This window comes from Acipenser ruthenus, chromosome 4 (genome assembly GCF_902713425.1).
Source record: "Acipenser ruthenus chromosome 4, fAciRut3.2 maternal haplotype, whole genome shotgun sequence".
Taxonomy (NCBI): domain Eukaryota; kingdom Metazoa; phylum Chordata; class Actinopteri; order Acipenseriformes; family Acipenseridae; genus Acipenser; species Acipenser ruthenus.
In genome coordinates, this window is record NC_081192.1 from 27,455,779 (window position 1) to 27,477,191 (window position 21,413).

At 36.5% G+C, this 21,413-nt stretch overlaps 1 long non-coding RNA gene across 1 annotated transcript; it reads right to left on the reverse strand.

Moving 5' to 3' along the window:
- Positions 1-5,925: 5,925 nt before the first annotated feature.
- On the reverse strand, positions 5,926-14,828 carry LOC117399997 (uncharacterized). The gene is made up of 4 exons (XR_009328440.1): positions 14,719-14,828; positions 11,770-11,932; positions 8,260-8,433; positions 5,926-7,345 (listed from the first exon to the last, which is right to left on the reverse strand). It is a non-coding gene; the product is annotated as an uncharacterized LOC117399997 (long non-coding RNA).
- Between the last annotated feature and the right edge of the window lie 6,585 nt (positions 14,829-21,413).

A 21,413-nucleotide genomic window follows, 5' to 3' on the forward strand; every position in this document is an offset into this window, starting at 1 on the left:
GTGCAGCTATTTAATATTTAGACACTCTTCCTCTCCACTTCTGAGATATGCTGCCATCAACAATGGCAGGATATGCTTGCTGCTACTGAGAGATGGACAGAGAGAGCATCTGATGCACTGCATATACAATCTAAGAAAATGGCACCAAGGTTCTCAAGTTAGCCCATGGGGTCAAACAATATCTATAATAACCGACAATTTAAAAAATCAAAACAAAACACGGTTCCCTTTTAAAAAATAAAATATAAAACAACATCCTGCTGTGGCTACAGATACGCTTTCCAAGTGCTTGGTGTGGATGCTTTTGATAGATCACAAATAATTGTAAAACTGAAATAATGTACATTAAGTAATGACAAGGGGACCTGATGTTTAGTCTATATTTAAAACATTTCTTAAATACCTAAAGTATACGCCCAAGTTGTGGCTCCTAAGGCCCTAAAGGGTGTGTTTTTTTCATGGTGAGCCCCACCCTACTTTTCTTGCTTTAAATCAAAGAAACAAGTTGCTTGAAACACTGGAGCCCCAGGACATTCCTCAGCATTGCTCTCCTTACCAACCTACTCCAATTCTTTGTAATACATTTCAATGCCCTCTGGTTTGGATATTGGTTGACTCTTGGGTAACAGCTATATGTATTTTTTTTGCTCTTGCGTGAACATTTTTTTGTAATTTTTTTTGTCTGTAGATTATCTTAAGTTGCATTTTAATATATTTGTTTGTGTTGGAATGTCTTGTTTCCTGGCTTCAGGGCTGGAGAGATACAAGTAGAAAGTACACGTAGCAGTCATAATTTGCATGAATGAGAAATCTCACTGCTTTATTATTATTTACTACATTTCAGATACAACATATCTTGTTTTGTTTTTTCTTCCAAATACTACAAAATTGCTGTTATTCTGTACTGCGAAACCATTTAAGGATCATCACCTGCCTTATATACAACCGTGCCATAGAATTTAGGACTGCTGTGGTATGCATGTACTTCATAACAAATAATAAAATGCTTTATGCAACAAATGTGGTCTTATCTGTATTTTTATTTGTTTTAATAAGCATTGGATAAATGAGACATTCGTACAGAACAGTACATTACTATTTTAAATATGTGCATGTTTTATGATAGAAAATATTAGGTTAACTTTGTAGGGTGTTATAGGCACACTTAAGTGAACCCTCACAATTCCTTTTTAGTATTCATTACATATTGGTTCCCTTCATATTCTTTCTTCTATCCAAAAATACTGCACCAAGGCTATGGAGTATTTTGCCTTGTGATCTCTTGCTCACCGAGTGCTATGTTTTCAGCAGCATGTTCTGGTAGAGAAAGGGTTACCTCAATCTGTGATGGTGCTCCAGTTTCATGTCACGAATGAGCTGCCTTCAGGGGAAAGGGATCCTCCTACTGAATAGGGGACACACCGCGGGTCAGCTGTTGAGTGTAAAGGCGATCAGTGTAGCATGAAATAATGCATTTTCACCCTATTGTTCAACAAGTCTGTTAGTTTTACAGGCAGATCTGGTCAATTGCCTTTGCATAAAAGGGGCACGCTGCACAATCAATATGCCTTCTGTTTCGGAGAAGCATTTTTAAACCAACAAATTAATGTGTACTAAATTATTCCGTCCGTATCTATCTTCCAAAAATTCTTGTTTGTGTTATTATTATCTGTGTCTTGTCATATCGTTAACTAGGCTCTAAGCTTGGTTCACTGCATATTAATTTGTAGAAATTAGGCCATTCTTTCCACGAGAAGTCTTTGTTAAGCCATTGAAAAATGTTTTTTTTTAGTACTACTAGTATGTCTTCTGAATGTTTGCTCATTTTTTATTATCTGATTAATACATTCTTCAAATATAATACATGTGTGTGTTTTTATTAGTATACTACATAACAGGAATAGATGCACAGTCTTTAGTCCAACTGACATTTAAAGCTATGAAAAATCAATGGGGAAAAAAATAATAAAACCTTTTACTGCAGTGAACATAAATAGCCTCACAGATTCACATTTATTATATTTTTTAAATGTTATTTACAATAAAGTAGCATTTTATTTTGCAGCAAAGCAACTTGTAAAAGGGCCTCTTTTTTTTTTTTTCTTTTTTTTTTTACAGAGGTCTGTGCCTCGGGTGCCTCAAAGCTGGCTACAGCCTTGGTAACTGTAACTAGTTACATTTTTTCAAAGTAATGCATTACTGTAACCAGTTACAATTTTGTTCAAGTAACGTAACTATAACAGATTACTTTTTAAAAGTAACTTCCCCATCACTGACTGTATGTAAGGAGATGTAAGGCAGTAAGGCAGGCATGCTATTGTAAGACGTGTGTTTCATAACATACGCAACCAGAAAGCAGAAAGAACACAAGCTGATTGTGTGCGAGAATTTCTGTGAATCTCTGCAGAATCCTGGAAGGACGGGTTAAACTTGTTAGCTTGTCATTATAAAGAGTGTAGTATTGGAAGTAAAATGCAATTCAAGTAGTAGAAAAGCTTCTTATTACATTTAGTCATATACTGTTTCATACATGCTAACATTCTGAGAATAAAATATTGTTCAATATTGAACACTTGACTTGGCATGTTTTATGTTTATAAAAGAATCACATAAAGGTCAGTGCTCTCAATAAGGTCCTGCACCGGGGCCCATCTTTCTCTTCCTCTGTCACTGAACACAAGGACAGTGTGTCTGTGAAAACACCCCACACATGCTCAAATAGCTTCTGTGTGAAGCCAACCAGCAAAATAGTATTTATTTATTTATTTATTCAAACTATAAGTAAAATATACGTTATGGGTTTTAATGCAAGATTGCTGGATGAAAATTATTTAGCGTGGTCTCTTCTCCTTATCTGTCAAGTTTGTATTATAATTCTGAGGATTTTTGTTTGCTGTCCTTTAAAGAATATTAGAACATGAATTCAAGCTGTAGTATTTCAATATTGACAAAAGTAGATTTAAAAAAATAAAGAAAGAAAGAAACTTCTGCCAGAGTGTTTTGTGTTGACATCCATCACACAACGACAGCCTTAAAAAAAAAATATATATATATATATATATATATATATATATATACAGGAAAATAAATTAAATCTAGCAAACTGCAGCAAGGGGATTTTTTTTTAAAACTGTTGAAATGAATTAGATAGCTCAGACACTGTGATACATTGTAACAGGTGTTGATGAAAATGGAAGGATTTATACATTTTATCAGTGATTTTATTTTATTTTGATTTATTGTTTGATTGAGTAATCTGTATATGTGAGCAATTCATTACTTGATGAATCACATTTATTGAAGTGCCATTATCACATCGAAGTAATCCATTCTACCATGTATGGTGTTAAAGCACTAAAACTCCACGTTTTACATTCAGCTTCAGCTAATGTACATGCATTTCTTCATTCAACAAAGTCCTTTCAAGCCCTATTCGTAACATAGTACTGTTTTAGAATGTTTTGTTCTGGACTCTTTTTTTGAAAGATCATTTTATAAATTAAATCAAGTTTGCAGTTCATTAAACTCTTCTATGAACTGTTTGAGAGGGTCTGAAGTTCATTTTAACTTTTCAAAGCACTGTTTAATCTGTTTATTAACCCTCTTTAAAAAAAACACTCCTTAAAAAAGCATTTCTTAAAACAGTATATAAATATGGCCCTATACTAGTCGACTGAGTAAAATATATTTACATGTTTGCAGCGATTGTCCAGGAGCATTGAGCAAAGTCATCTCAACTCACGCCTGTTCTGCCTCTCAAAAAGAGAAGGCCCGATGTTCCTGAAAGCTCTTTCTAATCTGGTTGTGCAAAAAATGCTGCTGACAAACAGTGGCCTTAAGGGTTCACAAGGCTAAGATTTACAAATGTACATAGTGCTGCTCTGCAAGATAAAGACAATGTTATGTCAGCATGTGTCTATGGGTGTCGCTCAACCCTGCCTCCCTGCCTGTCTGCCCTCCTGGCCCTGTCACACTGTTAGCCTTTGTATGGACCAGACAGCAGATGGGAGTCAATTATGGCTGTGACAGGGGAGTCATATGGCAGACACTCTCCAAGCCCAGTTGTCTAATTTCTGGCGGGAAACCCAGATAGCTTTTATGACTGCTTCAATAGGTCAGACCTTAATCAGCAAGGATTTCTTACAGCTATGTGAGTACTGTTTAGAAAACTGTATACACTGTGGAGTGGCAGTCTGACCGTTGATTACTATATATATATATATAAAAAAACTGCCAGTCTAACAGGAAACTGTCTCCTTTGATATTTGTAAAGGTCTCTTTTTACATTTGGAAAAACATAAGCTGGAAAAACATAATTCATTAACATCTGCCAGTTTAAAAAAAATAAAAATACTTGGATAGTTCAGACTACACATCAAAAAAGCAATGTGAAGGCAGCAATTCAGGAGTCTTCATGCAAAACAGAACAATAGAATTCTATGAAGGTCATTATTACCTTGTCAATGGCCATTGTACAATCACTGTGCTGGCTGTGGCATTGGCTTTGCAGCTGTTCAACAGGTAAAAGCAATGTGTGGCAGCTGCAAGATAGGCGTGTTTAGAACCTTTGGAAAATGTCCTCACCTAATGAGATAGGAAGGACTATTGGTTTAATCTAGTCCATTACAGTACACCAGCAGTGTTAAAACAACTATTCAAAACTGATTCCAAGATACATATATACAATAAAACATTTGTAGCATATGCTGTATATATATGTTATTTTTCAATACGATTTTTAAATCATTTAACCCTTTTGTGTGCATCCTAAATACATAGTTCAGTTTTTTTTTCATATATATATATAATAGTGTGATTGTAAAGTGCCTCATTGTCCCACCAAGCTGTAAAGATCCGGAAGCAGGACTCCACTAGAAAAGAGTCACGCCACAGAGAGAGCATACTGAGAGAATCGTCCTTTTAAAAAGAAGAGCTTCCCTTGCCATGCCATGTGCTACCAAGGGGTAAGCACAGGGCAGCTACAATGGTATGAGCCACTGGGGGCGATTCTGTGAAAATGTTACATGTTTTACTGATGATAAGTCACCAATATCAAACTAATAGAAAAGACTAGCTTTTTGCGGTGTTGGGTCTATCCTTTAACACACATAAATTAATCAAATGTTCTATTGTAAGTGACTCTGCATATAATGCACAGTTCACAGCCTACCTCTGTAAAGCGCTTTGTGATGGTGGTCCACTATGAAAAGGAACTATATAAAAATAATAATAATATTATTTATTATTTATTATTTATTATTTATTATTTATTATTTATTATTTATTATTTATTATTTATTATCAATTATCAAAAAGTCTCAGATTTGCCAGTTGTCTGATATTGGCTTATCGGTAGAATATCACAGTGGTAACATTTTCATATTTTGGATATTTCAATAATGTAATCCAATACGCGCTGGTAGTTTACTGTTGTGCTTTATCAGTGTCAGTGTACAATATTTGTTCAAAATCCAGTGATTGAAATTTTGTGGGATTCAGGGGTTTTAAGTGTAATGCATTGCTAATAAAATGACATGAAAATCTAATCTGACAAACTTTTCTATAAGTGTATATCTGTACAATTGCTTGCACTATATTTCAAATAGGTACGCTTCCACAGTTTTTGTTGCAATTTTATTTCTGTATTTTCAAATTTCAGTAATGTATATGTTATTTAAAGGAGGGTTGTATAGAATACATTCCTTTCTTTTCCTTGTACAGTATTCTAACACTGAAACAGCCTTGTTAGCTTTCTACATTTCCTGGTGTTTCTGCAGTGGCAATATGAGAATGAAAAGAACATTCAGAAGTGTTGGACTGGAGGGCGGTATTTCAGACACTTGTTTTTGTGTTGCCAGAGCAACTTTCATAACAATGATGTTATTTTTTTGCTGTAAAACATTTAACTCTGTATTACAAATCCACACTGCACAAAGTTTTATTAAAAATAGTTTCATTCATACAAACAGTATATGCATTAACTATAAATGACACACTGGTACACATGCAATTCACCCACTGTGTCACATAGCACCCTATATATGTACAAACTTCCATTTGATTTTCTGAAAAACTGATTTACAAAGCAACATTTATGCCATAATGTTTTGTAACAAATGTCCATACAAAGCCTCATCAAATTTGTGCTTGAGAGATATAGCTTTCACGCTTAGTCAATCATGTGTCACTGCAATTAAACATGTGTATAGAGTACAGTTGTGCACAAAGACCTTTTTTTGTCTTGTGTTTATATAATACAACAAATTTGAAGTCCTATTTCAAATAACATATGAGGCAAACCCCCTTAACAACACTATCGCCAAACTTTTAATTTGTATTGTACAATATCCATAATACTTGACAAAGAATTACAGAATTATAAATTACAAGCCAGAGATATTCAATTAGAGTTCGTGGACACCACAACATTTTGCTAGAGAATTTTTTTCATAATGAGATTTTTTTTGTATTATATTAAAAAGTGCTTTCATATTTTTCACATGTTATGAATGGTTACACAGTACATCATACAGAACAGTTCAGACAATGCGAGTCTAATGGGAAAACAAATACTATAAAAGCATAGGAACACTGACATTTCAAAAGAAAAACAAACAAAAACAAAATGAATGAGACAACATTGTAGTTATTTGTATTCAGAAAGGCCTAATGGCTGGATTATTTCAATGGTAAAAAAAACCCAAAAAAAAACTGTTTAGAGCAGTTCAATTGTTAACCTTTCTTGTTTTTTTTATTACATTATTATCATTATTATTATTTTTTGCATTAGCGTCTATATTGAAACCCTAGAGACACAAGTTTATATTTCTTGTATATTCAGAGAAACATGACACCTTATCTATGTCATACAACTCAAATGAGTAACTCTTATATTAATGTTAATAGAGCTTTAAAAGGTCCCTTTATTTTAGCATTAGATTACTCTTCAGAAACTGTCCTGGGCAGAAGGAATGCTTAATAGTTAAGTATGAGCAAAACACTGCTTCTGTCAGACAGAGAAAGTCCATTGCATGTCTACATGCCAGCTGTGGTTGCATGGCCTTGCTTTGAGTCATTGCTTAATATAACTATTACTTCACTTCCTTCCTTCCTCACGTTTCCTGTAATTACAGACAGGCTTCCAGCACACTTCTCTCAGTCGGGTTCATAAGCGTTGTTTGTGGCCCCCAGGTACTCTCCCCTCTTCTTGTTCCTTATCAGGATCTTGTGTAGGATGTTGGGCGAGTTCTGAGACACATCCCCTGTCAGGGGCAGAGTGGCATTGGGGCCCAAAGGGAGGACAAGTTCTCCCTTCACATTCTTCTGGGTCTTCAAGCTATGTTTACTGTGGATCAAACAAAGGAACTGTTAATCACAACGACACAAATAGAACAGCTTCAGTGAATGAAAAATCAGTGGTGCTAGAAAAGGCTTTTGATAACCCTGCTAATAACAACAACCTTCAGACTAAACTGGTGTAAAATGTGAATCAACTGTTTCATATTTATACAATATAAAACTGCAGAAATGTGTTTTGCCTCATTCTAAGTAAAAGTTAGAAAAGACATGTAGGTGGCCTGGAATACATTTCCTGAACATTTTATGAATTACAGTGGCAGGCACCAGGAAACGATTGTAATATTTCTTGACTTCAAATAAAATGCACCTGCTTTGTAACTATGGTAGTACAAAAAACTAGCAAGAAGCTCTGGCCCCCTAAAACAGAACAATTGAATTTTCTTTGTAAGGTTTTTTCTAATTATTAATTTTCTCAATCTCAGGTACAGATTTCAGTAGTTTTAAAAAGAAAGTAAATGTAGACAAATGTTTCAACGAGAAGTCTTTGTCAATGTGCTTTGTATGATTCAATTCCTATTTAGACCTACCTATTTTATGAGTGACTGTTTACAAATTATAGCCCATATTTCAGATTGACTTCAACAAGAGTTCCCTAAAGCTTTTTCCTGGCAACTTTTCAAGCAAATAGTTGTAGCAGACTTTTCCCCATGTAAAAGGTAGCAATGTCTAAACTGTCCTAAATTGATGAAAATGTACTTCAAATGTCATAATCAACTTGTTGCTAGAAAAAAAAGCTAAAAACTTCCTCAAAAAAAAAAAAAGAAAAAAAAGAACAAAGCATTTGTTTTGGAAATGAATTGTGATTTCAATGTTTAGAATTAAAAATGAATTGCACTCAGTGTGTAATTTGCAGATGGCATGACAGTGTATAGTAAACTAATGAAGTATGAAGGAGGCCACCTGCTGTTTGTGTAATCCCTGTGGAGGGGGTGACAGACAGGCCCTTGTAAGAAAGAGCAGAGCAGCCCAGGCGAGAGGGACCTGCCCTTCAGTGGAAGTACTGACATCTGTATTTGGCTTGTGGATCAAACTCCTTTTTAATGAGCTGATGATGATGGGTGAAGACTTGGATTTCTGTAAAGGAAATATAACTGTAAAAGAAATATACATTTCATATGTACCTTATACCATATTCAAAGTAACAGGTTATGAGCTCAATAAATAGCTATATGCATTTTTTGAACCTTTACAAATCAAATATCTAAACTCTCAAAATTCACAATTAATATTTCACAGTTTTAGTTTTAATGTTACTATTATTTTGAATGAACACTCTCTGATAAAGTGTACTTAAAAAAAAACAAAACATTATTGGATAATGATTACAACAGTCAATAATAGTCACTACATATCCCCACAGTTGTTTTTTTAAGTTATCAGTTTTTAAAATTAAAATAATTTGTTTTACATAGCTGTAACAGGGCAAGGAACCCTGTACATGGATTTTGTTTATTTATTTTTAGAACGCCCCTGTGTTATTTTGTAATTTGTGTTTTATGATTTATTATTGTATTTATATTTGTCGGCAAAGCGCCGTATGTTTTGTTATTGTTTATTTGTATTTATGTATTGACGGGGTAGCCAAGTGTTTTATTGTTTTTATTTTAAAACGTGTTCTGGCAGAGGCGAGATTGGTGCTCGTCCTCTGCCAGGAATAATTAAAAAAAAAACCTTGTGCAGAAGGTGGTCACCTGCATAAAAGCCTGCAGCTCTCTGCACTCTGGGTGGGTGTTCGGAGGAGGAACTGGAGAGCGAGAGGAGAGGAGAGGAGAGGAGAGGAGAGGAGAGGAGAGGAGAGGAGAGAAAAGAAAATTAAAAAAAAAACACACAAAAAAAAAACACCAACTACAGACGTGCTCAAATTTGTTGGTACCCTTACAGCTCATTGAAATAATGCTTCATTCCTCCTGAAAAGTGATGAAATTAAAAGCTATTTTATCATGTATACTTGCATGCCTTTGGTATGTCATAGAATAAAGCAAAGAAGCTGTGAAAAGAGATGAATTATTGCTTATTCTACAAAGATATTCTAAAATGGCCTGGACACATTTGTTGGTACCCCTTAGAAAAGATAATAAATAATTGGATTATAGTGATATTTCAAACGAATTAGTTTCTTTAATTAGTATCACACATGTCTCCAATCTTGTTATCTGTCATTCAGCCTATTTAAATGGAGAAAAGTAGTCACTGTGCTGTTTGGTATCATTGTGTGCACCACACTGAACATGGACCAGAGAAAGCAAAGGAGAGAGTTGTCTGAAGAGATCAGAAAGAAAATAATAGACAAGCATGGTAAAGGTAAAGGCTACAAGACCATCTCCAAGCAGCTTGATGTTCCTGTGACAACAGTTGCAAATATTATTAAGAAGTTTAAGGTCCATGGAACTGTAGCCAACCTCCCTGGGTGCGGCCGCAAGAGGAAAATCGACCCCAGATTGAACAGAGGGATAGTGCGAATGGTAGAAAAAGAACCAAGGATAACTGCCAAAGAGATACAAGCTGAACTCCAAGGTGAAGGTACGTCAGTTTCTGATCGCACCATCCGTCGCTTTTTGAGCGAAAGTGGGCTCCATGGAAGAAGACCCAGGAGGACTCCAGTTTTGAAAGAAAAACATAAAAAAGCCAGACTGGAATTTGCTAAAATGCATATTGACAAGCCACAATCCTTCTGGGAGAATGTCCTTTGGACAGATGAGTCAAAACTGGAGCTTTTTGGCAAGTCACATCAGCTCTATGTTCACAGACGAAAAAATTAAGCTTTCAAAGAAAAGAACACCATACCTACAGTGAAACATGGAGGAGGCTCGGTTATGTTTTGGGGCTGCTTTGCTGCGCCTGGCACAGGGTGCCTTGAATTTGTGCAGGGCACAATGAAATCTCAAGACTATCAAGGCATTCTGGAGCGAAACGTACTGTCCAGTGTCAGAAAGCTCTGTCTCAGTCGCAGGTCATGGGTCCTCCAACAGGATAATGACCCAAAACACACAGCTAAAAGCACCCAAGAATGGATAAGAACAAAACATTGGACTATTCTGAAGTGGTCTTCTATGAGTCCTGATCTGAATCCTATCGAACATCTATGGAAAGAGCTGAAACTTGCAGTCTGGAGAAGGCACCCATCAAACCTGAGACAGCTGGAGCAGTTTGCTCAGGAAGAGTGGGCCAAACTACCTGTTAACAGGTGCAGAAGTCTCATTGAGAGCTACAGAAAATGTTTGATTGCAGTGATCGCCTCTAAAGGTTGTGCAACAAAATATTAGGTTAGCGGTCCCATCATTTTTGTCCATGCCATTTTCATTTGTTTTATTATTTACAATATTATGTTGAATAAAAAGCAAAGTCTGATTTCTATTAAATATGGAATAAACAATGGTGGATGCCAATTACTTTTGTCAGTTTCAAGTTATTTCAGAGAGAATTGTGCATTCTTCGTTTTTTGTGGAGGGTTACCAACAAATTTGAGCACGTCTGTATATAGGAACAGTGAAGGCGATAGCCCAGCCTGACCTATTCAGTTTTGTATTTTGTGTTCGTGGTTTTGTTTAAAACTTTTATTTTGCTCTGTGAGCACTGTGTTTTGTGTTTAAAATATTTTTTATTTTTGTATTTAAATAAACGGTGCTGCCGCGTCTTCATTTTGAACTGCAGTACTTCCTTGGTGTCAGTTTCCTTCCTGCTTCTGGCCTGACGTCACGACTCAGCCACCCTGTCACAATAGCGTTAATCAGAGTTTATCATTGATGGGCAGCTGCTGCAGCACAAAGGCTTGTTCGGCACTTACATCAAAAATAGAAGGTATTCTTTTGATTGTTCTACATCTGTCTGTGTCAGACACAGGCAGTCTCTCTGGCTGCCTGCTGGGGGACTGCAAACTTGAACATTTATCTTCATTTGTTTTGACTGTAAACACAAATAAATAAAATGTCTTTCTGCTTGTGCTATAAAACCCTGGGCAGTGGCCTGGAATATCTTTCCTCAGATTTATTTTTTAATGCATTACAAACAATTACAGTATGTTAATCAGCTTTACAGTAGCTTCTTTGCCATATGTAGATACCAATATAAAACATATGTATGTGTGACGATGCTTTTGCTAATAAAATAAAACTCTGGAACACTTTCAGCGTGGAATATTCCTGTAATAATCAGCAGAGGCTGGGGATGGATGGTGTCATTGAACTTGTTTTCTTTTTTTACCCACAAAGTTTAAAATCTCAATGCCCACCCCCAATAATGAAAAAAATGTTACACTATTACATGTATGGAAAGTTTGAATTGACAAAAGTTAATTTACCAGGATTCAAATACACCTGGGTAAACATGCACCTGAATGTACAGTATGCTGTTTCTAATGGCTCTACTTGTGCACAAAGCAGGTTTTGTGAAAGGTAAACAGCTTGAGCTTACTCTGCGTTGCGACGTAAGCAGACGGGAAGTATCCTTGCTGCTCATTCTTCAGGCATCCAAACCACCACACTTCATCATCTTTGTAGAGAACATGGATGACATCACCCTGGCACAGGACTAACTCATCCGACCAGTGGGGCTTGTAGTCAACCACTGCTACCACCTAGTGGACAAACTAGGGAAATGTCACCCACAGGAGTGAAACAAACAGAACTGGACAACCGCACAACGGGCCCAATTTTCCACACGTCGTACAAAATTCCCATATAATACATTTATTATAGAGGAGCTAAAGATAAGATAGCAGAATGCCATATCACTCTGGGTTCAAGACAATAAGAAAAGTTTTTTTTAAGGTACAGTTTATGCTGACTGGGAAAAGGGAATACTGTATTTTTCAAACAAAATGGAAAATTGTGTATTGTGAACTGGTACGCCTTCTCTTTCTAAGTATTCAGACAGTTTACATGGCATACCTAACAAGTGTTAAAAGTCTCAATAAGCCAATTAAACCAATTATGTTTGTGGATTTTCTGTCAGCGACTTAAAGGAGCATTTTATGTGTGTGTATTAGCAATGGACAAGACAAAACTAGTATGGTACAGCAAGAAGGCAATGTAGTAACAATAAATGCAGAAGACATGTTTTTTGCATAATTTAACTTTAATATAGAAGACTTTGTACAGTAAAATGTAGGCTTTAAATAATGTTTTGAATTCTCAGCATCATGTGCTCGGCACCTTAAAATAGGATCTCTCAGTTTGTGAGTAGCAGGGCGGATTTACTATTTAAAGTGGTCCAGGCAGTTCTGTGAATCTGCTATTATTAGCGTGCCATAGGATTAAATGTTTAAACAGGGTATACAGCTAAGAAGGCCTAGATTTGGTAAGAACAGACTTTTGGTTTTGTGGATGGCATACCAAGTTGCTAGGTATAGTGATGATAACTATAGTCTGTTTTCTTTTAATTTTTGTATCCTTTATTGTACAGCTCTGGGTATTTTGATACTGCAAGAATTATCTTTTTTTTCCCGCCATTGTTTACTGAATGCGCGCAAGGGATGCTGGTCCTCATTAGTCAGTTCCCTAGCTGCCGCATGACAAAATCGCAAAAATAGACACCAATCCTTTTTTTTTTTGCATCTCTTTCGTCTCACTTCAGTGGTGCTTCAGTGTCACCCGTCACATCGCAGGCAGTGTGAACGGCTCGTATCAAACATGTTTTATTTTTTTTGTATGTGGTGTCGTAAGACAAATTCGCTTGTTGTATCGCGTCCGGTGTGTAGAGTGTGTAACCCTGCTTGGTCGACAGCTCAAAAGATATACATATGTACATACAGTACATACATACATACATACTCACATACATACATACATACATACATACATGAGTTTGATTAGCAACAGTGTATAGACAACAAGCTCAGGTGTGTCTTACTAGACTCATAGTACAACCAGAAATTGATCAATTGGAGTCTTATTTCCATCCCTGACATATACAGTATTAACAAAGATATATACAGTCACCTCCAAAATTATTGGCACCCTTGATAAAGATGAGCAAAAAAAGCTGTATAAAATAAACAACACAGGTAATGAGCTATATGTTATATAGGTGTCAGAATTATTGGCACCCCTTAAAATTCTTATTAATAAAATCAAACAAAATTAAATCTGCATTAACATTCTACTTCTTTAAGTTCATCTCAGTCTTTAGGAACTGTATTGTGGCCTTCCATGGCTTCCTGTTTCACTGGGGTATAAAAATGAGGTAACACGCATATGAAATCCATTTGTCATCCATCACCATGGGGAAAGGCAAAGGACTCACAAATGAAAAGAGACAAATGGTTGTTGACCTTTATAAATCAGGCAATGGGTACAAAACAATAGCTAAAAAAACTAACTATACCACTTACCACTATTAGGGCAGTAATTAAGTTCAAAACCACTGGAACAGTGGTAAACTTGCCTGGTAGAGGACGCAAGTGTATCTTGCCCCCACACACAGTGAGGCAGATTGTTCGGGAGGCAAAGGGAAATCCAAGGGCCACAGTTGGAGAATTTCAGAACTTGGTTGCATCTTGGGGTCACCAAGTCTCCAAATCTACAATTAGACGCCACCTCCATGCCATTAGGCTATTTGGAAGGGTTGCCAGAAAAAAAGCCTTTATTGAGAGCAACCAACAAACGTAAGTGCCTGGAGTTTGCTAAACGGCATTGGCACTTCGATTGGAACCGGGTGCTATGGTCAGATGAGATGAAAACAGAGCTCTTTGGCCACGCATACCAGCTGTGGGTTTGGCGTCGAAAGAAGGATGCATGTGCAGAAAAGAACCTCATACCAACTGTAAAATATGGTGGTGGATCTTTGATGTTATGGGGCTGTTTTGCTTCCACTGATCCTGGGGCCCTTGTTAAGGTCAACTGCATCATGAACTCTACCCAGTACCAGGAGATTTTAGCCAAAAACCTGGTTGCCTCTGCCAGGAGGCTGAAACTTGGCCGCAAGTGGCTTCCAGCAAGACAATGACCCCAAGCACACATCAAAATCCACAAAGAAATTGTTAATTGACCACAAAATCAACATTTTGCAATGGTCATATCAGTCTCCGGACTTGAACCCCATTGAAAACCTGTGGTTTCAATTAAAGAGGGCAGTCAATAAGAGCAGACCGAAGGATATCAAGGATCTGGAAAGATTCTGGATGGAGGAATGGTCTAAGATCCCTCCCAATGTGTTCTCCAATCTCATTAAACATTATAGAAAAAGACTCAGTGCTGTTATCCTTGCAAGGGGAGGGTACAGAAAGTACTGAAAACATCAGAAGCATGACCACATTAGCATTTCTAAGAAATAACAACAGGTATAAATTGATTCAACTCAGACATCTCAACAGGAATGTAAGAAGCACAAGTTCCTCCAAGTATAGAACCATAGTGCATTTACCTTTGGAGGAGAAGATAGTGGTGAAGACCTCCAAGTGCTCATCAGTGCTGCTGTAAATCTGGGCCATTATCCAGTTGCCCGATGCTGAAGGGACTGCCAGCCTGATGCTGAGGCTCTGAGCTTGAAATAAATAGGTTTCAATAATCCAACCCTCTCTTTCAGGTTCATTCAGGACACACACAGACACACAGACACACACACACACACTCGCACACGCACACACAGACACAGAGACACACACATCTGTCTTCATCTGAAATTCAATTTAGGAACATAAATCGCAGGGAATTTATTTTTTTTTTGGAAGTTTCACATTTATGAGAGCATCTCACTTTAAAACATTGCACAGCGAACAAACTGCCATTTATTTTTAGTTTATTGTACATTTTACAAAGACGTTGCGTTAATGTTCACCCTCTGCTGCTCTCCTATTTGCAGTTCAAGCAGTTTTGGACGCCCGATGCATTTAGATCTGCCTTAATCTGTCACATTTACAGCACTAATTCCAGATCAAAGTATTACAGCTGCTTCAGCAGTCGCAGTTCACTGTAAAGTATCAGTGATAAGTGGGAGTACTTTCTATAAGTCATAACATATTGTAAACTACTGCATCCGTATTTATGAAGGGGAGTCTACAGAACTGATATAAACAGCAATGATTCTAAATACCTTCATGAAAACACTCTTTAGGAAATTTAGTCTATTTGGTTTATTTTGTCTTTTAAAAAAAAAAAAAGAAAAAAAAGGAAGAGGACTCAGATTTAGAATCCAGAGATTATCGCCATTATGTGCCTCTAATCCTTAGAATATTTTTACACTAGCCTCATCTCTATATTAATAGGCTGGGATACATCTTCTCTGCACACAGTGAAATTGTATATTGCAGCTTATTCTGGGATGTTTAAAAGAAAGATCCAGCAGTGTTTGCAACATTGCTCCAATGTTCAGTATAATTACTCTACTGACACCCTTTGTACTGGTATTTCCATTTCTGATATGTGTGATCCATGAGCTGGCAGGCACATCCATCATTTAGTGCCAGTCTTGAGCCAATTAGTTTACACATCAATGTAAACAAACCTGAAACCATGTGAACTTGAAACACTGGAAAGCTTATCAGACAGACTAGACAGAAGAGTCCTCGAAACAGAGAATTCCTGATGATGCAGACTATACTATGACACTGATGTCGGGAGTCAAGATCGCCCCTGCTGGATTAACTACAATGTCTCCAGACTTTTCTTTCAAGACTCTTCTGATAAGAGTTGCATACATTTCAACGTAAAACGATTTAAAGGAGAGTAAGTTATTGGAAGAAAAAGAACCAAAGATCCCTCTTACATAACAGGCTTAACTAATCCCCAGCCTACCAGCTAAATGCAACGTTTACATCACCAGGTTCTAAGAACACATTTAAATCCATTAACTACTTAGTATAATCAACTGGTCTTAACTGGTGATAAAAAATGGCTGTACAATGAATTTAAAATAGTGGGAAACTCTGCTGCTGCTGCTGTACCAGTAATAAAACCTTACCACAGTAATAGTCTGTGGAAGGGTAGTGTCACAGTTAAGGCTGGCCACAGGTGGGAATAGCAGAGGCAGAGTCAGGAGGTTGCAGTTTCAAGTGCTTTTATTAACAGCAAAACAAACAAATGTTTAAACAAAAATATAAAATAAATCAACACCCAAGCAAAGACTATATTGGTGCAGATACAAATATTTACACTAATTACATGTGGAGGGGCCCTAAACAGATTAATTTTAATATGTTTGTCTCTTATTTCTTCACAGCTGTGTTCTCATAGATTATGGCAACATATATATATATATATATATATATATATATATATATATATATATATATATATATATATATTTTGTAACATACATATTTATTACATATGCTTCATTATCATTTAATTTAAATAAGAGAATACACATGTATAAGTATGTACAGTACTTTGCACATACAGTATAATGCATATCAACACCTGCATTTCTGACATAGATTTTTGACATTCTACTGCATTTAAAAAAAAGATTAGAGGGCAACAGATCGTAAAATAATAATTCACAGCGTATCCTTTTTTGTGATTCACAGGGATAACGGTGATGTCAGCTTGTCTTTCACTGCGTTAGTGAAGTTTCATCGAAGCTTCAAACCAGCCCGTCAGATCCTCTTCTGTTTCAGGTCTTGGTGCCAGTTTCCTGTAAAATATACAATATAAAGTATCAGTTTATTCTGATTTTGCCGTCTTTATCCAAAAGCTGGATAAGCTTTTGAAATCAGCGAGGTGACATTTTTCCAAAAGGATTAAAAACTGCATGGCTGACAATGAGCTTTAGCCTCACTAAGCCTAGAAAAAAATATAATTCTTGGTTTTACTATGAGTTTAGTAAGACCAGCCTGAGCTTGTTACCTAAACACTGTGACTAATCAGGATCATTTTAAAACCTGGAATGGTAAAACTACTGTGAAATATGAGTATTATTTCCACCTCTGTGAGTTAATTCATGTTTTAAACTAGTGAACATTTGCATAATTACATTTCATGTTTCTAAATTATAAAAATAAGCATTCACTTCATGAAAAATGTACCTTTCACCTACGGTAGATTCATTAGATTTTTCTCCTATGATGATGCATTGTATTGTAGTAAAGCAGTATTTACTAAACTATACTGTGATACGAGAGTAAGCTACCATCAATTACATTCCCAGAGCAGGCTATGCGTTCATGGAAATACAATGCACAGTGATTGTTCCTAGATAAAGCGCATTTTAAAATGAACCCCTATAGTTTACCTGAGGTATGGTGCCTTTGACTAAGGCAGGAATATCTTCTTTAGTATAACCAACGGCGCTCAGGCCATCATCAACATTCAAATCAAACAAGATTTTCCAGAGAGTGTCTGCCAAAATAAGCTCAGCAGCCTCCTGCTTTGCAGAAGTTGGTCCCTGCAAATGAAACAGAAGCCTGTCTGTGTAACAAGAAGGAAGGTGGCCCTGGCTTAATCACCACTGCCCCTCACACACTGCAGAAAGAAAAAACCCTCTGCTATCAAACACAGATTTAGCAAACAACACTGCACACACAAGCTGCACTTTAAAGCAGTAATTACAACTACAGAACACTCCTAATTTACATTTAGTCATTGTTGTTCCTGACTGTAGCACACAGCATTGCTTGATATCCACAGAATGCCAGTGTGTGCAGTGCAGCGTGTGTATGTTAAATGCCTTTTCAAATAATTTCCTCGTTTTCTTTACTTCCCTAGTATTGCACAAAATTCATCTCTTAACCTAGGATTACATTTTAGCTCTGCTATCCTTACATGCGACTTAAAAAGTACCACATAACACCATCTGTGGTAAAGACAAGTAATGCAGTATTATAATAAAATAACTGTACAAGGTTACCACAGTATTTATTTGGTACTAAAATCTCCTATATGGATAGAACTAGAGTACTATATTAAACATTTATTCAGAGTTCAACTTTGACATTTGTTATTGTATTTGTTTTTAAAATGGGAAAAAGAATGGATGTGTGTGCTATTGTAAATATCATACTGCACATAACAAAATATTACAGAATGTCTCTACCATGTACATCTATTCACTATATAGGTCCCAAATGTGCAGTTTTGCAAACATGTTATACATTTTCATTTCACTACACTAGGTTACAGAAAACACTGTTTGAAAGCCATGCTTTATAACTTTGTACTTCCTGGGTCATTTGAACTGGAGAGTGACAAAGAAGGGGCGTCGCTGATTGAGTTTTTTTAAGTTCATGATTAAAGACCTTTCATAAGTAAGGCCCTGTGTAAATTGCAATTTGACGGACTGCGCGGAAATCGTGAAATTAGCACAATACCGTGATTTTTACAATATTCTTAAGAAATAATATTTCATAATTATTTGTATTTAATACAAAAAAAATAAATCACATTGTAGCGATCTCGGTTCCCGCAGGCAGGCGCATCACACAGGGCAAGGCAATCCACACGCAGGCGGAGGGCGGGCGCAAACCGGGGACCTCTCGCACTGAAAATGTGTCTGCTAAAAATGTGTCTGCAGCAGATCACGTAAAGCAGTATCCAGCAGGAGTTTTACACAGTGATGGAGGTAAGCTCTTCTGCACTTCCTGCAACGTTACTCTAGATCACCACTGAGAATCAAAGTGGAAAACTAGAGCAGTACTGTGATTGCTTTACTTGCAAAGAAACAAAAAACGGTGTCTTCCATATTCCAAAAGTCCACTGAAAACCGTGAAGCACAAAACACATTACATTTTAACCTGACAGAGGCGTTTGTTTGCACAAATATTCCTCTTGAAAAATTGGACAACCAAAAGTTACGTAAATTCTTCAGACTGTGTGTAGCAAATGGTGGAGTGATTCCTTCATCAGCCCAGCTGAGACATGAATACTTACCTAAAAGTTGACAAGTATCACAAGCAGGAGATTATGGAATTGGAAACATGAGTATAACAACATGAGCATAACAACAAAAACTAGCTAATTAAAATGTCATGTTTGTAATTGTGTTTTTTTACGTTTTATGTTTGATAATGACATTGAAATACTGCAAACGTTACATGGAGAATAAAAATAGACTTAAATAAAAGTAGCTGATGAATTATTTTGCTAACTGCACATTTCAGTATTGAGGTAATCTATATCCCGACTAAAGTAGGTCTTTATTTTTTTTTAAACGAAACAAAAAACTGCTTATTTTTATATTACTTTATATGGACGTTTTAAACAGATCTAAAGATTAAGTCATATTTAGTGCAAATATTGTACTGAATGATAACCTAGTGCATACTGAACTACAAAACAGCAGTACACAACACAGATACAATCTGAATCTGAGATTGGGGAGCAACAAAGGATTTTATACTTCCCCTATATGTTATCCATTTGAAATGCAGCTTCACTAGATGTAACATGAAACCATATATTTAGTTAATTACCCAATATAAATATACTGAATGTCTTCATATATGTGTACAGCATTTTCTTTAGTTAAACATTGGCATTTGTTATGCACGTACTGTAGACATTATTTAAACTCATCTCTTTTCTCAGTTGAATCACTGAATTCCCATGAAATTGCTAGCAATATTTCCAGCGATAAATTGAGAAGTGTAGATTACAAAAATTGTTGGCAATTATTGCCAGCAAGTATTCCTAGCAATAATTGCCTAGCGTAAACTCACCCTTAGTTAGTGAGGATTACCTTGTGTAAACTCTTACAACCATATCTGCACAGCATTATTAACCATCTCCAGAAGCATGAAACTGCCTAAACCTGATAGTTAACCCTTGCTCCCTACAAGGGGCTTGTGCATGTGTACCCCACCAAATGCAGTGCTGTGACTTCATCTGCGCCTCCAATCAAGTGCTGTTCACTTTTGTGCAGGTCCACATTGTGTTTTCTAACATGAATGGCAACTTCAAGGGGCAGGGGGCCTACAGTACTGCAATACCTTGGGGTAATATTCATTAAAACATATTTTGGGGGCTGTGTTTCAGGGTTAATAAATAGGTTTTAGCAGTGCTGGAAATGGACTTAGACATACCTGTTTTTGCTATCAGACTTTCAAAGTCAAATAGCGCCACCCCTGTTGTTCCACTTCCAGTTCCAGCTGCTGTAGGCACCCGATAACAAATACACAGAAAATCAATGTACGGTTTCACCATATAAGGTCATTTTCCTACATCTAAAACTACATTTAAGGAATGTGAACAAACTGGGCTACCAGTAAGGTCCCTTTCTACAGTTTAGAATGTTCAATTAATGAAGAATTAAGTACAGCAGACAGACAGCAGGGAACTCTTTTGCATTGAGAGAGAGAGAGAAAGTATTCTTTCATATACCTGCAATGAAAGGTTTGAGCACATCAGTAACCATTCCTTTCCCAATGGGAGCGTTAACAAATCAAGGAAATCTGCTGTAGGATGGCAAGCAGGCATCAAACTACCCTCTTAGCAAAATCTACAGCCTCCTTAAAACTGGAAACGGAAATAAATAGAACAAAGGGTTAAGGGAATTGACAACAAACAAATAAAATGCATATCAGCATAAAGGTTGTGCAAATATCATATCGAATTCGGCATTTAACCATGGTAGAACAGACTGGATAATAGTTTCTCATTCAAATAAGAACAGGGGACCTGTTGAATTGAATTTGAGTAGTCAGGTAGGGGGAATCAGCCAGGCTAGCGTTTTATGGACCTGTATTTGGATTTAGCTGAGACACCTAAGATTTTCACCAATTTTCAGTCTTTTGCTGGCAGCTGCTGAAGCAACTTCTAGATTGTGACATTTAAGTTATTTTCACCATTTTGTTTGAATCAAGAATGTTTTAACGTTGTTGCTTTAACTCTTCACACGGTGAACATTGTGTTAACATGTTCCCTAAAATCAATTCTGAACAGCTTGAAGAGTTACCTGAAAATGCTGCCTGGTATTTCATGTGCTCTTCAAAGAATGTCTGCATTGAAGCCAGGACCTAATTTCTCTCATGTTTCTAAGATGTGACAGCTCTTACTGATGTCTAATATATGAAGGATTGTGTGCCATTTTAACAATATATATATTTAGATCAGGCTCCAATGTACAGTAATATAGAAACTTACATAGAACCCAGTATCAGTACAAAAAAGTGACCAAATGACAAT